The sequence below is a fragment of the Amphiura filiformis genome, chromosome 7 (assembly GCF_039555335.1).
Source record: "Amphiura filiformis chromosome 7, Afil_fr2py, whole genome shotgun sequence".
Taxonomy (NCBI): domain Eukaryota; kingdom Metazoa; phylum Echinodermata; class Ophiuroidea; order Amphilepidida; family Amphiuridae; genus Amphiura; species Amphiura filiformis.
In genome coordinates this window covers 17325001-17343471 of record NC_092634.1, presented here as the reverse complement: position 1 = coordinate 17343471, position 18471 = coordinate 17325001, and the positions used below count along the sequence as shown (strand labels likewise).

Below are 18471 nucleotides of genomic sequence, written 5' to 3'. Positions count from 1 at the left end.
AAATTCGGAATCCTCCCATGTGTAATACTTTTGCTATTCAGTTAATACTTAAATTTGATGATATTTATCTACAGAGTTCCTATCCTTTAGTGGTCAATGCATGAGGATTTGGTCACGCTTGCTGGTCTTGGTATGTCGTGCTCATGGGTCACGTGTGTATATTACGTATTTATAAATATAGTCGAAGCATACTGATTAAGGTAATGATCATAGCAAATGATGACTGAATGTTTCAGGGCTCACGGAGAGTACCAAAATATAGGCTGTTAACTTGTTTCCCGTTTGGCTTACAGCGTCAAATACACTCAGCAGTAGATATATTACCACTAGAGTTCTAGTGGTGCGTGCTTTTGAATCTAGCCCAATTTGTATTCACTATTCGATTATGTTTTGATACCGGTATTAGATTCTGTATTGATACTGGTATTAGAGAATGTCGTATCCGGATTTTTATTCTGTTTTCATCGTTACGCATTTCAATCACATTTCAATCAAATATAGGAATTACGCGTTACCTGTTACTTCATTTTTTATCTGGTTTGACGGGCGAGCCACAGTAATTTAGTTTCAAAAGCATACAGTGGATGCCAACTTGTAATTTGAAGCAACGCTTTGTTGACAGGAGGTTGCTCTGAAATTAAACACAATATCAAACGACTTTATCCGTCCTATACCTAAATTGCATGTAGCATAGTATGGTTTGGATTACAATGACTTCCTATTCACGATACTCGCGGGCAAAAGCTAACCTTTACCATTGTCATTGATGAAAAGAATGTCCAAGAAAAATTCAAAAGTACTAGCATAATTTGCGCAAAATTGATGTATGGGACAAACATAAAGTTGCATCTCAATTCCAAGATATCACACTTTAGAATTGATTAACAAAGGCCCCAGACTGGATTCCTTTAATGGTTCTTGGATTTAGAGAAGGCTTTGGCACATGCTCAAACATGTTAAAACATACATTCTAATTTCGTACTATTAATTTTTATCTTGAACTATACTATTCATTTTGATTAGGTATATTATCACCGACAATCTTATCAAAATGAATAGTTTACGTTTTATTTTAGCAAGTAACTATTCAAATTGACAAGATCTCCAACTTATTATTTGACAAGATTACCCATTTCCTTTTGACAAGTTTCTGTTATATCCCACTCTGAGAAGATAATCCACTCAAAAGGTCATTTTGACCAGAATCTATTCATTAAATAAGCCGTCAGTGTACCCAAGCGAGACTGACTACACAATAGTGTGTGTAACATGCCCACGTCCTCCATTATCTGTGATTCGGTTTGACCTCGGCATGTCATTTTGATGAAATTTTTGAAATCTATTATGTCTCCATCTGAATAGTTTTACTTGTCAAATTTGACATGTTTCTATTCTAAAAATGAGTAGATCGTTGAAGAATATAGGTAATAGTGCCAATAATGTCAGGCTAACAACTCCTAAACAACTACCAGTTTACAGGCCCTAGAGGTTTGGACAAAATTGTATTTTCAAATGTAGGGTTACGAGTGATGGTGAGGAAAACCGACGAATCTAAAAACGTACCGGTAAGCAAACTAGATTACCAGATTGTATATAGTACATAGTTGTATGTATTTGGGGTGTTATTTTGTTACATTAGTGGAACCAATGTTTATACGGTGCTTAGTTCAGGGTGTTGTAAAGTCGAATAGGTAAAATGTCAACAATTTCATTGACTGGTCTTAAAGTACTCCCCTAAGCATTGTAGCAATCTCAAAGATGTACTTAAAAGCCGAAATTGGAAATGCTTGTTTCCCACAAAAACAGCAGACAGCAGGTTTATATCACCTTCAAGGCATAATGGTCTTGCAAATATGTGCCAACTTTCCACTGTGTCATCCAATATGCCATGGACTATAGTAGGACTACACTGGTCAGTTTCGGGGTCATTTTATACTCTCATTGTTTTATTTTGTGCATTTGATTTACAATTCTCTTGCAATTTTACTGCCTTGTCATCCTTTGCAATTGATACATGAATATGTTCATCAGGTATAACCTTTGACACATAAATTCATCGCAAACAAATCATTTTTCTGTTGCATTTTCAAATAGAAGTAATTTGAGGCGATTGCATTGGAGAATTTTGACAATTTTATCCTTTGCATGTAATATTTGGCATTTGATCTCATTGTTTTTAAAACCGTAGACAATGTTTTTTTTTTCTTATTGCTCGCTATGAAAGCAACGATTTGAGATTGTTTACAACATGATTTAAAATTGTGGCCTATCATAAACATTCGTAGCAATACAAAATGCTGAGTCAAATAGTACTACACAACGCAACGTACTATCCCCCAGTGGCCATTTGTTGTTGTTGCAGTAATAATATTTGCCAATTTAACTTTTCCAATGATATTATGAGTAAATCTATATTAAATCAAAGTTGTGTAGTTACGACTTAGACGAGAAAAATAATTAAATTGCCTCTAGGTTGATCCGATCTTAATGTCTCATTTGCAAACATTGGTAGATAAATGATACACAATGTCTAGTAATATGATATTATAAAGGTCATGATATGCATGCAATAGCGAATTTAATATCGTACAAACACAAATCGACATCACAAGAAATATATTGCTTGTTAAGAAAGGCTTTTTCAATAATTAGATTTGTTTTTTGATATTGTTTTCCCCTCTCATTTCCCATTTCAGATTTACCTAACAATCCCCTTACATATTAGAAGCAACGTCAATATCATTTATATAAATAAAATATGACAAGAAGATTATGGATGTAAATGAAATTGAATTCACAATTGAGTTGGAGAGGTGAATATAATCAAGGTAACACTGGCAATCAGGATCATGTGCATGCACGCTCCAAGGTGTACAAATTGTGTATTGAAAATTGAGTGTCACAAACATCAAGTTAAAAAGTGTATTTCATTTAGAACAGCAAACTTTCGACTTCGGAATTAAAGGGTAGATATTTTGTTAACAATATACAAGTAAGATATGTATATTATAGGGGCAAGAACTACAACTACTGCACTGGAAATTTTATTTTAGCACAGACAACAGTTATGGAGTTACAGTCAAAAATGAGGGAAAACCAATATTTGATCAATAAATCAATAACTACTTGCCTTGAGTTGCTGAATTTTCAGTGCAGTAGTTGTAGTCCTTGCCCCTATCTTATACATATCTTACTTGTCACCAATGTGCTATAATTTTTGAGAAAAATGCAAAAATAGGCACAAAATTGGCCAGGGGTGTAGTGCCCCCTTAAAGGGTAGATATTTTGTTAACAATATACACGCAACGCTTGACGTGAATTTAGCATTGGTTATATTGCTGAATTGGGCTATTCCAGTTGAAATCCATACACCCTTATATAAGACATTACCTTAATCTCCCGAACAGGTGGTGTATATTTCAAATGGAGGCACCATTCAAGTAATCCTCTTATCACAATATTCAGAAAAAGTATAGTTTTACCGATCTCCGACATACAAAAAGGTTAATTGACTAAATGTTGGGCCACAACTTTGATATTGGATCTTTTTGCTTATAATTACAGAACGATACGTAAAACTGTAATTGTTTCTAAAACCTTGTGACGATTGAGTGGAATATATGTTTTTGATCATATCATATATATTTGGCCAGCTTCGGGATTTGATCTTTGTATAAGCGCCGCGGTGTTTATGGAAATAAGGTATATATTCCGTATAGTGATTTCTTGAGACTTTTAGTATGGTGTTATGGGGGATCTCGTCGAAATGCATTGTGGTAAAAAATAAACTTTGTTTTAATTACTGTAGTTCTAAGTAAAATCTTACTTGGATTAGAGTGCGTCGAGCAGGTTAACTTGGCGAGGTAATCGTTTACATCCGACTTCAACGCGTTCTTGTTGCTAAGATATATGAGATTCGTCCAAGGTTACAGCGTTACATTGTGAGCATTAACTTGAAGTATCAATAATGTTGCGAACTCCTCCGGTATTTTGTTAATCAATATTAAATCATGTGTGTGCAAATGAGTATTAATAGCGTCCAGACACATTGTGAATTTGTGATTCCTGCCAAGACTTCACATTAACAAACTAATATTACAGGATTTGGTTTGTTGACTTTACACGGTTTTTGTTGTTGTTGTTGTTGTTGTTTTTTGTTTTTGTTTTTAAAGGGCTATTCTATGAAAACATTTAACCTCTTCATCCGAGCTTTGGCGAAAACAATACCTCCGTGCGTGTATATGATTCTATGAAATACATCGGTCGTTCAATGTATCAATTTAACACAGGTTAATTTTAAGCCAAAACAACAATTTTTCGCAAGCAAAATTTTAAAAATTACACAATGAAAATATAATTGCTTTTATTGTTAGGCAATAAGAACATATATTTTACAGCTTTTACCGATTTTTACTTAAAAAACATTCTTGAAATAGTCACTTTTATCAAATGATTTTAGAGGTGGAAGTCTTACAATCATAGCGACAGTTTTGAGACAGGATATGCTTCGAAAACAACAAACGGTGCATTTCCCACTTAATGTGACTTGAAATTTATTATAATTTCAGGCTAAGCTGCGGTTTAAACTTTAATGCAGAGGTTGTTATGGGTCATTATTTATTCTGTCAAATCCTGGTGAAGCCGTATTCAATCTCTGTTCGTCTTCGTGACAATATGCCTATCAAAAATACCATTCACGTGTTGAATGTTTGGCTTGTATGAGCATGGAGTTAGTTATTTTTACAACTGGAATCTTGATCGATCGAAAGCAAAAGCTATACAATGAAGTACAATATTGCCAACACCGCGATTAAGGCACCAAATTAAGATCGTTTACTACGGCCTCACCAAAATATATGACTATTTAACTTTAGATTCCGGTTTTGGATATTGCTTATAAGGCATCGACAACACCAACTGAGATCGGAATGAGTTCAGATGAGGTTTTATTGCGAGGTCAAACAGATGCGATATGAGGACATTGTTATGGACAGTATCTTACATATTCCTCTAATACGACAAATACAGGCTGTATTAAAATGATTGTTACCAAACTGTTTCCACTGGAATTTTGTACAAGACATCAAAAGGCAATACCGTGTCAAAATAATTATCCTATTTTTTAGATGCTAAATGCTGGTCATATCACGAGGATTCAATGTTGTATTTTGAAAATGAATGCGGGCCTTAAATACATATCAAAAATGATTGGTGCTAATCACTTTGATACAGCCTGTACATGCCATGTGAATTTCGACTTAAATGATTTCTTCAAAACAGCTAATTGAATGTTTGATCAAGCATTTTTAGCATTAAGGCATAATTATAGTTGTAACAGAAACTGTTCTTTTTTCATGCGATCTCCATCAATATATAGTTGTCTTTTGTAATAATCCAAAACAATCTTAAGTGACCATTATCGTCATTTATATTTGCCTTCTCTTTCTTATTTTAGTCAATGATTCACACATCAGTCAACAGTAAATTGATCTTTGTCATTTTTATACTTCAGTTCGCCAGCGATACACAACTTCAGATCACCAAATGGGGTTAACGTGTTAAACAAGAAAATCAACTCTATGCAAGTGCTAAAACGGCAATGTTCGCTAGCGACATAACCATAAATTTGCCGATGAGAAATGTGTTATTTTTATGAGACGCAGTGGCGCATAACAACGGAGACACTAATGGAGTGATATACTCACTTTATCATATTAATAACCATCATAACACCCACCTCAAATATTATTCATAACGATTTAAATTTCATTTTATATTTATAGATTTCAATTCTTAGGAGTGTACATTTTCAATACGGTTTTAAATTTAGAATTTATTTTTCAAACTTATGATATAATCTTACACAATTAAACATAACTTGAATAAGTGTTTCAGAATAATTTGGAATTTTATGTAATGCATATCTTCGTTATAAACTGTTGCACAATGTACCATATGTTTCCTGCTTTTGTTACCCAAGGGGAAGCTTGACCACAGGTAAAAGCTGCTTACTTTTAATTACCGTCAGACTATCGATAGTATTATATAGTTACTAATGGTTTTCAGGTGGAACTCATCTTAATTAATATATGTTACTATTTAACAATGTTTAAGTAACTTTCATGCCAAGATTCAGTCGAATGGATCCAATTACCAAAGTGCAAATGTGATGTTACCAATATAATAGTAATGATGTCATGATTAATTGTTAATGATATTTAATTAATGTATTTTGCTTGCTGCGTTCTCTTTCTGTTTATATGTCTTCTCCTTCGTCCTCTTCTTCTTCTTCTTCTTCTTCTTCATATTCTACCTCGTCGTCGCCGTCTTCTTCTTCTGCTGCTGCTGCGTCTTCTTGTTCTCATTCTTCTCCCCTTCTTTTTCTTTTACTTCTTGTTGTTTTCTTCTTCTTTGTCGTTTTTTTGTCGTCGTCTAGACTGTGCTTTCTTTTTGTTTCTTGTTATTATTTCATATAATTTTGAATATTTATAACATAATGAAAGTGATATCAATGTTTGAATGGAAATTACAATTGGCAGCAATACTGGAGAAAATAATTGAGTTGAATTAGAATTAGAATTAAAATTAGACTTGAGAAACTGTAATCTTCCTTGATTAAATTTACACAAGAGATGTCGATGAATATGAACTAAATATGGACTTACAATTTAGCAACGTCGACACACTCGTAACGGAACGTGTTATCCACGTTCGACTTTCTATTACTAGTGACTCTTCACATTATGTCCGTGAAGAGATGCATTTGTAGGATATGCCAAGGTGAAATGATGCAGGAATGAATTATGTGTGTCAAATCCAATATAAAACTCACTCACAATTCTTTGCTTTCGCCATCTTATCTGATGGCTTGATCACATATGTTACGGTCCACTGCTTTCCCGCGCAACTTGACATCTGATGTATCCTCATTTCATGATTTGGTGATCAAAACCTCAACGCTGTTGAGAGAAATATTGCCCCTTTTTTTCTCATTTGAATGACCTCCATATTTTTCCATGTGAATGAGCTAGCGTTTCTGTCATACTGCAGTTACTGTCCGTTTTCCTATACACAATACACAGTGCTCTTACCATTGACGCGTGACCTCTACAAATAGCGAACGCTGGAAGTATGGGGATTTGCCTAGTTAACGTCGCTGTGTGAAAAATAACCGGCCGATATTAAAAGTACTCTTCTAAAATTCTAGAAAATATAGTTTTGTAACATGTCCTAAATTTTTAGCTAATTTAGATGTTTGGAAATATGCGTACTTTGGTGTTTTAGTGTATGTTATAGGTAATAGTACATTAACGTCGCTGTGTGAAAAAATAACCGGCCAATATTAAAAGTACTCTTCTAAAATTCTAGAAAATATAGTTTTGTAACATGTCCTAAATTTTTAGCTAATTTAGATGTTTGGAAATATTCGTACTTTTGTGTTTTAGGAAGGATATGTAAACGACAGATAACACCAAAAGATATGAAGAAATTATTTCCAAACCGTGTTAAGTCAACAATCATTATGTTGCTCATTTTCAAGAATGCTGGTTAACAAAAAGCAGGCCATTGTCTCATTTCGTGAACAAAGGTCCAAATACCATTGTTTCCTTGCGTTTCCTTTATAATCGGTTACCCAACTGATGCTATAAATACCAGCTCATTGCGATACCGCACATATAAAACAGACACATGTGCACAACCAGAGAAGATCTGAAATAATCAGTTGAGCTGTTTTCAATGAGTGTTATCTTGGTTTAATAGCTTTTAATGGGGTTTAAGTCCTGCAAAGATCGCGGTGAATTCTACTGTAGACATGACTGCATCATGTCCAAAACTTTGCCCCCATCAATGATGTGGTTCTCCGCTGCTATGTGGTCGACTTGCGATGCTGGTGACGAGGATATATATACTTCAACTGTCAATTTTTGCAGGAAAAGCAGTTGACCGTACTATCTGTGATCAAGCCATCAGACAAGATGGCAAACGCTGAGAATTGTGAGTAAATTTCTTATTGGATTTGGCTGACATATTTCATTCCCGAATCCTCTCAATACAATTCTTCGACTTCGCAATAGCAGATCCTCTCAGCATGAATATTCAGTTCAAAACTATTAAATGCGACATACCAATACCACCTCGATACTAATATCTATATCTACCTCGAGTCGCCTGTACTAGCTTTGAAGTTCAGCGTGTTCTGCGTTAGCTTAGTGTTACTTGGTGCGTATACATACTTTTACATGCGCGATCAACGTGCCGCATATGTACACGCAAGAAACCACGCTAAGCCAACGCAGCAGACGCTGAACTTCAAAGGTAGTGCCGGTGACTAGACTATAACATCGTATCAGAATGAGTCTTGACTAATAGTCAACGTCCACTTGCCAATTCCAGCACATTTACTCAGAATAGATCTTGACTTCTAATTTATCAACGTCCACTTACCAATACTAACACCTCCACTCAGAATCAGAATAGATCTTGAGTTCAAATATATCAACGTCCACTTAGAATGGATCTTCAACTCTATCAACGTGCAAGTTACCAATACCAGCAGCCCAGCACGTCCAAACTGAATGAATCTTGACTTCAAAGCTACCAACGTTCGACTTTCCAATACCAATAATTTTGTATTAATCCTTACTTCAAGTTTATCAACGTCGCCTGCCCAAAAGCGGGACCACTTCTCATAATAGCTATTCTCTTCAATATGTCCGCGATCTTATACAGCGCCTCAATTTAAAATAGACATTGCCCTATAATCTAGAGTTCTGCAGACGCAATTTATCCTGTCACTCAAGTTTGAACAAAGCGCATGTTTATGCAAAAGGTCAATCACGTGGCGAAGGAATACCACTGCCGACTTTCAATATAACATCCTCCTTTCAAAATGGATCTTACACACCGTTACTATCGATATCAGCGCGCAGTCTCTCAAAATAGATCAACCTTTTCCATTAGGCATTTGAGACGTAGTTTGCTTATGTTGTAATGCAAGATCCAACCAGTTGATTGTTTTTCTTCTTTTTTAGTAGATGAATCATGAGAAAGGGATCCAGACAAGTGCTGTCATAATTAACTTTCAACTTCTAGACAGGTTTTTTATAAACTCGAAGTGGCAAAGATGGCTTTGCAAAAACAGGTGCAGGTTGTAATATGATGTCTCGGAGGCATTACCCGGTTAACTGTAAAATTTAACCTTTTGTCTTCCGTATGTTATACCGTATCGTATGACGCAAGGATTATTATTATTATTATTATTTCGGCGAGTCAGTGGCAGCAGTGTTCGCTTCTTTGGTCGCAGCTTCAAATCGTCGTACATTTGTACGCGTTTAAAGATTCCGCAGTAAAACGCGCGAGATACATTTGTACTAGCGCGTTGATGTCACGGATTCGCCAAAAGTGAAAATAACATATTGATTATGACTGTAAGTTTCAAGTCTGGTCATGAAATATGAATTTGATTAACATTTTGGGGGAAGTTGTGAAATCGTTATATCTGACTACTGCATGATACTTTAAGTGGCGAACTGATGGAAACATGAAACTCATGAGACACTTAAATTATGAAACATGGGTTGTATAAATGTTAAGAGGCTCTTAACACGTGATGGACTCAATTAGACCATCGTCAATTTTACTAGATAGAATGTCATTTTCTTTCTCTTTCTTATGATAACATTTGACTCACTAAGACTTCATAACATGTATATCTTCTCTTGTTTTATCCTTCAATTTTCAATTGAACATATCTGAAATGCTCATTCAAATATTGACAAGCTTTGAAATTGTGTCTTAAAGAGACAGTACTGCTACACTACTATGGACCAATTTGTATAGTTAACGATGGCAGCAAAATAATGAAACATCCTCCTGAGATTCTAAAGTAACATGGAATATAGAAATTTGAATGGACACTTGACATATGGTGGACCAGATGACACGAAATTGACGTATTCATAAGGGTACATTAATCAAGACTTTTCAATGAGCTTTGGGATGAAGGCATAAACATAAGACGTCATGTTCGTGATTGAATGACGTCATGTTCAGAGGTAATTTATAATTATTTCTAAACCAACAACAAAAATCCAAATGAGCGGTAATGAAACTGCGAAACTGCAACTTTGAATGTGTGGGTGTAACGTTTCTTAGAACATCTTATGAATAGATTGAATGTCATTCGTGGCACCTCCTTTTGTGAGATATACACTTTGATTGCTTGCTCTGACAATTGGAATCTTTCTCTTTTTATTGACCAGTTAGTTATTTTTAAAATTTGACCATCGCCCACTTGGTTTTGAACAATGTTCGTAATTTACGAGTAGATGTTTTTACAGCAATCCAAAGAGGTGCTTTAATTTGCAGACTCACATTTGGCATCTATTACCCAATTATTGCTTAATTTAAACATTATTGGCTCTTTTCAAAGTGTAAATAAAACATTTTGTTCGCAAATCCTGTACAAATAGTCAATTAAATTTTCTCCAACTATTTTGATAATTTTACACACCAATATAACAACATATGTTATGATTTGATCATTCACACTACTATGTGCCTCCAGCGGGAAATGTTAACATCCAAAGTCCGCGTAATACGAATACAACACGGGAATATATAATCATTGTGTGCTTGCATGTTCACACGGAATCCTTCGTGAACCTCTTTTCAACATAATTATTATCCCGGTTATTATCACACTCGCGCGAAAATCCAATAGTGGATAGAACGGCAATTTCGACCCTAGAGGTCAAAAATTGGACTGGCAAGTGCAGCCGCTGGGGGCGCATTGTATTTTGAATCGCAAGAATTGGTCTGCATCCTGGCAGTTTGTAATAAGTGTTGTGCTAAATTTGAAAACATTTTGTTCAAGAGTCTCTAGCGTAATGTGTGCTTGGATATCTTTGAATGATATATTGCATAAAACACTGGAAACTAAAAACAATTTTACATGTTACTTTTGTTGTTTACAATATTTCTAGGGCATGAAAGGAGTCGTAAAGTGCTTACGTAGTGTCTATAAAATCGTATTTAGGTCAGTGTAAATTTCAGTCATGAGCTTTATGATTCAGTCCACGTGTAATCTCACGAGAAATAGACTTTCAATTATATCTTCCCTCTAGATGCACTTAACCTCATTTCTATTATTATGAGTTTTCTTCTTAACGTCACCCCTTAAATGGCTCGAAACAGAAAGGTTCTCAATAAGTGAATTATAATTCTATTATCACCAATTTATATTAGATCATATGTTTATGAGCCTAATAACGACTTGCTTAATAAAATAAATAAAATAATTTCCTGTTTGTGAAGATTTCAAAAAGGATCAAATCCTGACTAGCTCCAGTGAATGTGAACACCAATCAGCTATTGCTATTCACATATTGTATTTTCCCATGTGCATTTATTGACATCTTTGTCTCGGCGTCTCCAGCAGGACTTTTAAATTTAAGAAGTCTATTTTTGATGGTTTGTCCAAGATATAATTACCTACTGGAGTAAACTTTTTACTCTCAGGAGGTCTATTTTGTCGCATTTCTTTTAAATTGATTAATCATCGTGTCCGATGACAAACAAACTCAATAGACCTTTTTCCCTCTATCCCACAATGCACTATTCCAGGGGGGTATGACGTAGTTCATCAACCTCATAGATCGTGTGCATCCGATGGTCTTTGCCAGGCCGTTGCAATTATTTTGTCTTAATATGGGCATACTGATTCCATATATGCGGATTATCGTAAAGACCATCGATGTTACTAATTATGCAATTATTGAATACACGAGTGCTGCAGTTACGGAGCGATGCAGAACATCTGTGTAAGAGATTTTGTGTTCGTTTTATTTTCAACTCCGAAAAAAAAGTTAAACGGACGCCGGTAAAATACCACTGCGTGTCCCGTCATCAGTTTTTCACCATTAGGTCTATAAAATGTATACAAAGTTAGGTTTCAATAACGGGAAACTTTTTTGGGTGAATACACCATGTCCATAAGGCATAGAAATGTTGTTTTTTGCCCCCCGAAAGGTATCAGTGATCGTGGCGCCATTATCATCATTATCGGGGATTCCTTTTTTTGTGATGAAGGCACCAGTCGAAATGTCCGTATTCCAGACTGTAATGAACATAACTCTGTACTCCCCCGGGGAGATGATGTATTTTGCGACACTCATACCCCCCTGGAATAGTGCATGATGGGAAAGAGGGAAAAAGGTCTATACTTTACAAAGCAATGTCGCCAATTTAGGGCGATTTCAGAATTGAGGACTACAGGCACACAAATAAACTACAGACAAACTGCTTATATTAAGAGTAAGAAGAATTTCGGTACAGAATAGCGTTTGTCAATATTTCGTCACAGTTCAGTCATCTATTTAATTGTTGCATATGGTCAACATTCCATCAATAGCAGTTCAAATTAGTTAAATATGCACACTGACTAGATTGAATTTGTCTCGTGCTTTCACCAGCGGGATTAACAGTTGATTGAAACCTGTACTGGAATCAAGACCCCTCGAGGTGTGGGCAAGCAGTGAAAAACACCACCTCCCACTGGTGAGCTACTAATGAAACTAAAACTATGCTCCTAGCATATGTTGCTCATACTTGTAAATAATTTTTGCTTCTAGTTTTCTTTGTCTTTTTGTTCAGTTTTTTGTTTTAGTGCTCTGTTGCTATTATTATTATTATTATTATTATTATTATTATTATTATTATTATTATTATTATTATTATTATTATTATTATTATTATTATTATTATTATTATCTGCATCTCAGTAAAGGTATCAGGCACGGGCCAGCCAACCAAATGAAGAGGTCAAACACTAGTTAGCACTTTTACTGTGACAGTTTGATAATCAAGACGCTTCGCTCATTATGAGGATACGGCATCACCGTGGAACGGGGATCTGTGTATATGTACCAGACGACCAAACTAGTCTGTAGTAAGCAGACGGGAACCTGCGCCTCTAACCCTACCATAGAGCTAGAATGACTTAACCCTAGCTAACTGGAGTTGATTTGAAGGCACGAGAACAAGTAAAAGATTTGGCTAGCTGACCTGCCTACACTCGCTGAGGATACTAATGATGGACTTCACTGTTCAGATGATCTACTCTTCTGAATGTACTTGGACCACATGGACCTTGGACCTGATTCTGCAGCTCTCACTCTACCCTGCTAACTGACTTAATATCTCTTCTATAAGTTCTGTTGGAACCTAGATCTCGGACACTGAAAAAGTGTGAACAAAACCACGGCAGTCGATTTCGAAGAAGTAGCAAGAAGCCTTCCAACCTCTACCATTGCATTCTGCTCTCAACTCTGAGTACTTGGTTAGTTATCTCTCACGAGCTTCATGCGTATCCTTTATCGCATAGCAATTTCAGATCAATTTCAAAGAAGCTTTTAGCTTTTTTCGGTTTTTGTTTTGTAAAACCGCCTAAGAATTGTCTCTCCACGAGTTTATCAATAATCAATGAGTATTATGTTCACCATTTTTTTCAATAATATACAAAATTCCTCTATTATTTGACGTTTCATCTGAATTCATCGCAAGAGTGTATGTGCGTGCCTCCATATTCATTCATAATCTATTATAGTTTCCGAATATAAATGAACCATTTCAGATGCAAATAGCACATTCATTATTTAACATTTTCTTCAAAATGCATATATTCTGGAAACGTGATGATACGAATAATACGTGTCAGTCAACAGCAAGACAGGTCACTTCCGTGGTGTGGTTGAGGTAGTTTGTATGCATAGTTTACACACCGTATTGTTCATATCCACAGGTATAAAATGTGATCGGGAATAAAGCAGTTTCTTCCCTTTTGGTATTTTTTCCATTTTCAAATTAATGTGCGCGACTAAATTTATGTCTTTTTTATATCTTAGATACTATAGAAAGACATAAGAGTGGTGTTGAAGTACACATGCAGAAAATGCATGTTGCAGAAAATACATGTAATATGCGACGGCTTTAAAGGTAGACGTTGTTTATTTCTGAAATCGTTTTCACATTAACGTTCCATTAACGTTCAACAACCTGATAATTTTGATTATTCTGAAATATATATTTTGTTAATTGGTCTTCGCTTTCTCATTTGACACCTTATTCGTGAAAATCAAACAAAAGTTTATTAAGATATGCGCCTCCAAACCCAAAATCAAAAGTTGCAATTTTAAAGATTTTCAATAAGCCTTTTTGAAATATGGCAGGCACAAAAGGAGAGGGCGTACTTTGAAGTGAGTAATCTTTTGTCAGCTGAGAAGCATACAAAAGATTACTCACTTCAAAGTACGTCCTCTACTTTTGTGGGAACACATCGTTGGGAACGCATCGTTGTATTGCACACGAGCACCACGGGCCAATCAATAAAGCACACAATGTAACAGGCACAATTGTTAATCGTTAAAATTGCAACTTTGGATTTTGGGGTTTGAGGGTTTGGAGGCGCATTTCTTGCTCAATTCTTGCTCGATTTTCACAAACAGGGTGTCAAATGAGAAAGCAAAGTCCAATTAACAAATTGTATATTTCAGAATAATCCATAATTGTCAGGTTGTTGAACAGCAAGGATGACTATAACTGACGAGTTTCTTTTTGTGCCTGGTGTAAGCTACAACCAATAATACAAATTGATTACTAATGTACTTACCAGGGAAAGGGGCCTTTGGAATGATGTGATGTGTCAACTGCAAAATAAAATGAAAGAGAAATATTGTTAATTATGTTAATGAAATAATAAATGAAAAAATAAGCATTTTCCAACACATGACAATTTCAACGCGTTATCAATATAACGTACTGGAAACATGTGTAAGAATTTAGAATTTTCGATATTTTAGAAACAATTAGGTTATTTCCCCTATAGGCTCATGTTATATTGCTTTTTCTAAACTTGATCCATCACAAAATAATTTGATTTTTTATGTCCAAAGCAACATAAGGAACTCATAAGTAAGAACACCATTTTATTCTAACGGAGTTTAGATAAGTATGTGTAGCAAGATGATAAAATAACGAATAGTAAATTAACTCAAGACTGCTTTTGGTTGATTCGTCTTGTTTAAACTAAAGGCAGGTGTAATGTTGTATTTGGGTAATGAAAAATCTTATTAAGCCCATGCTTTTAACTAAACAAATAACTGCAATAATCAAGGAGAAATAATTGGTTAATCAGCGGGAAATTGGATTTTAGTGAAATAAGATTAATATCAAGATTAAGATATTTAAATCGAATGACTACAAAGCATTTTATTCTTCATTTATGAATAGGGAGCCCATTGTGGAGCTTTTAACTCCTATAATTTAAATAGTTTGCTCTTTCGCTATCCATCGTATATAACAGTTGCCTTTCAGGGATTACAAGATTTATATAGTATACAAATATGAAGACGATTTGCTTCAAGCAAATCATTATAGATGTTTAACCAAATTACTGTGTTACCAGAACTTTTGTTAAATATGTTATTAATCTAGGCATAATTATGTAACTTTAAAGAACGAAAGAAAGTGCTTGAATACGGTTCACTAGGGAAACAATCCGTATTTATTCTGTATATTGGAGGCAATACTTTATTGGTATTATTTGGCAATCTACATGGGGACACCAAATCCATCTGCTGAAGATGCTATTCGATCTAGCGTAAACGTTCCAGGTGAGCGATAAAATAGTGTAGTGTTTAAGTTAAACTCGTTATTTATCTACCACTACATGTACGTATGGATATCCACTCGTATAGGAAATAATGTGCTTTTGTTCTACTTGTCTTAAATTTGTAAGCGAAGTTACCTTTTAAAGGTGTCACGCTTTATTGAATGGCCATACACTTCTTTTTAAACACCTGTTGTTTTATTGTCATGAAGAAAAATGGCACTCTATGAATAATTGATATACAGCCGCTCTTGAGGCGTCAAATGTCGCTCTATTTATCTTTAATATTCATATTTCATACCCTGGATTTATCACTTATTTAGGCTTAGCTTAAAAACAAAAACTAAAACAGCGACAACTGATCAGCTGGAGAACTTTGGATAAATCTTAAAAGATTTAAAACGTGCACACAACCAAGAAAAATAAATGTTAAAACTCTTAATATGTACAACAACATCCAACATTTAGGTTAAAAAGACAAAAGGCTAAGAAAGGGATTAAAATATAGAATACAAAAGCAATATATATGGAATGAATATATTAAACCTACTTGCAAAAACCTTTCGAACTGTCCGATCGGACGGCGTAAAATGAAGTCTGGTTCTGATTGGCTAAATGAATCATGTCATTATCACATGAGCACCTCATTCGCCGAACAGTCTTCGTAGCATCGTGTGACGCAAAGGTGACCTAGTTCTTTTTACGCAATCTGTCGGCCAGTGCGAAAGGTCTTTGCAAAATAGTGTGCAATCTATGGTTGATGTTGAATATAACATTGGAACTAATTTTATTAACATTCATTTTACTACACCCATTTGTGAATATGTTTGCATTTTTCTCAACAAATAATGACACACTGGTAACAAAGGTTATGTATATTATAGAGGCAAGGAATCCCGTTACTACACTGGAATTTCAGTGACTCAAGACAAGCGGTACGTTATTTATGATAGAGGTACCGCTAGAATGTACCTCATTTCGTAACATTGCCTTGAATCACTGAAATTTCAGTGAAGTAATTGGATTCCTTGTCCTATAATATACATAGCTGTTGTTGCCAGTGTGTAATTATTTTTTGAAAAAATGTAAAATTAGTCACAAAATTAATCAGGGGGTGTAGTACTACCTTTTAAGGTGAAAACGTGATAGCTTCAGCACCATTCATGGTAAGAAGTATATGTTATATAATTATTATTCTTATGTCGTCTGTTGTCCAATGTTTTCAAGAACCTTATGCAAATACGAAAGTTGCTAAAGCGAAGAACAAAGAACGCGTATATTTAAATGAGGACATACTTTTTATTTATAAAAAATGTTTTGTTTCATATGGAAAACAATAAAACCTTAATAAAATCAGGGAGAAAGAACAGTTTACCAACCCAAAGTGTTACAATTAAACTAGACAACAAATAAACACAAATCCCGACCGGCACACAACCAAACTTGAAAAAAAAGCAAGGGAATGTGCCTAAATAAACTCCTTCGTTTGACGAAAGTGTTCCGTACTTCGTTTTAGCAACACCATAAAATACAAAACTGTTACTAACAGAACAACTAGTGTAATTTCCATCTGCTGATCGCTAGCGCAAAACGCCACAAGGAAATTGACGTGATCGAACAAGGTGAACTTATCATGGGTATAAGAGAACTCTTCGAGGTCATTTTAAAGATACATTTAGCAATTTCTGATCGTGTGTCTTAATCGTTAGGCAATTGAAATATATAGTTGGATTTATTCAATTGCGTCAAAAAAGTCAATAGAGAATAAAACACAAATCCTATAAATCGAGTTATTTGTTCCTTATTACGCTACTTTCTGATTTGCTGCTATCAACATTAGTTTTTAATAATCAGCTTTGATGACAACAAATCAAATCTTGTCTTTAGGACAGAAAAACACAATACATTGTGCGATACATATTACTTGCATATTACGTATATCTAAATGAGATTTGACTTATTTCAAGTCAAATCAATTCCATTTGCAAATTCAGCCCTCATCTACATGGTTTATTAAGCAAAAGATGTTTTTAATTCTACTTGATCGATGATAGGGTTATTTTGCTAAGTCAAAGATTCATCATTAGTCTTAAATATTTAACCGTCTTATAGCCTTTATGTCAAACAACATTGGCATCCGTGATCCGTCAGTCTTAGATTGAAAAGTGCATGTTAGATGTTGTCTGAAATTTAAAAACATAATCTTGATGCATGAAATAATGCTTGAAGTGAGCAGGGAGAGCAAGCCATGCAAGTCATGCCATATGCAGCATAATGTTTAGGATTTCTTTTACAATATTTCTAGAGAAAAAAACAAGTCAAGGCACTATAATGCATAAGGGAGATTATGGACGAACTGCAAAAAAGTATTTTCCTGTTATCAAACAATTCTTAGTTCAAAAGTCCAATTCAACGGGAAAGCAGTTGACTTTAAATTTCCATAGGCTAATTGGCACAGCTTTTTATTGGACCAAATAAATTGTAAGTATTGCACTAAGCAAAAGGCGGACCATAAATAGATGTTACACGTCAGTTTGCGGTTAATATACTGAGAAACGAAATTATAGATAATTATTCAAGATTGTCTCGGTACAACTTATTTAAAACTATTCGAGAACGTAGGTTCTAGTATAATTTGAAAGTGGTTGATTTTTACATAGAAAGACGTTGGTCTTCCGCCAAACCAATGACGTTTCAGAAGATTTTTAATTTGTTGATCACTATGTGAACGTATCTAACGCATGTGTTGCTTTATGTACCATTAGAACTAATTGATCTATAGAAAGCACGAAATACGAAGATGG

At 34.8% G+C, this 18471-nt stretch overlaps 1 protein-coding gene across 2 annotated transcripts in view; it reads right to left on the bottom strand.

Moving 5' to 3' along the window:
- Positions 1 to 18471, bottom strand: part of LOC140156816 (uncharacterized) — a 188488-nt gene that overhangs the window by 45633 nt on the left and 124384 nt on the right. For both annotated transcript variants that reach the window (XM_072179802.1, XM_072179804.1), the window contains exon 3: positions 14669 to 14705. The gene's annotated coding sequence lies outside the window, so the exon portion shown is untranslated. The remainder of the gene's footprint in view (positions 1 to 14668; positions 14706 to 18471) is intronic.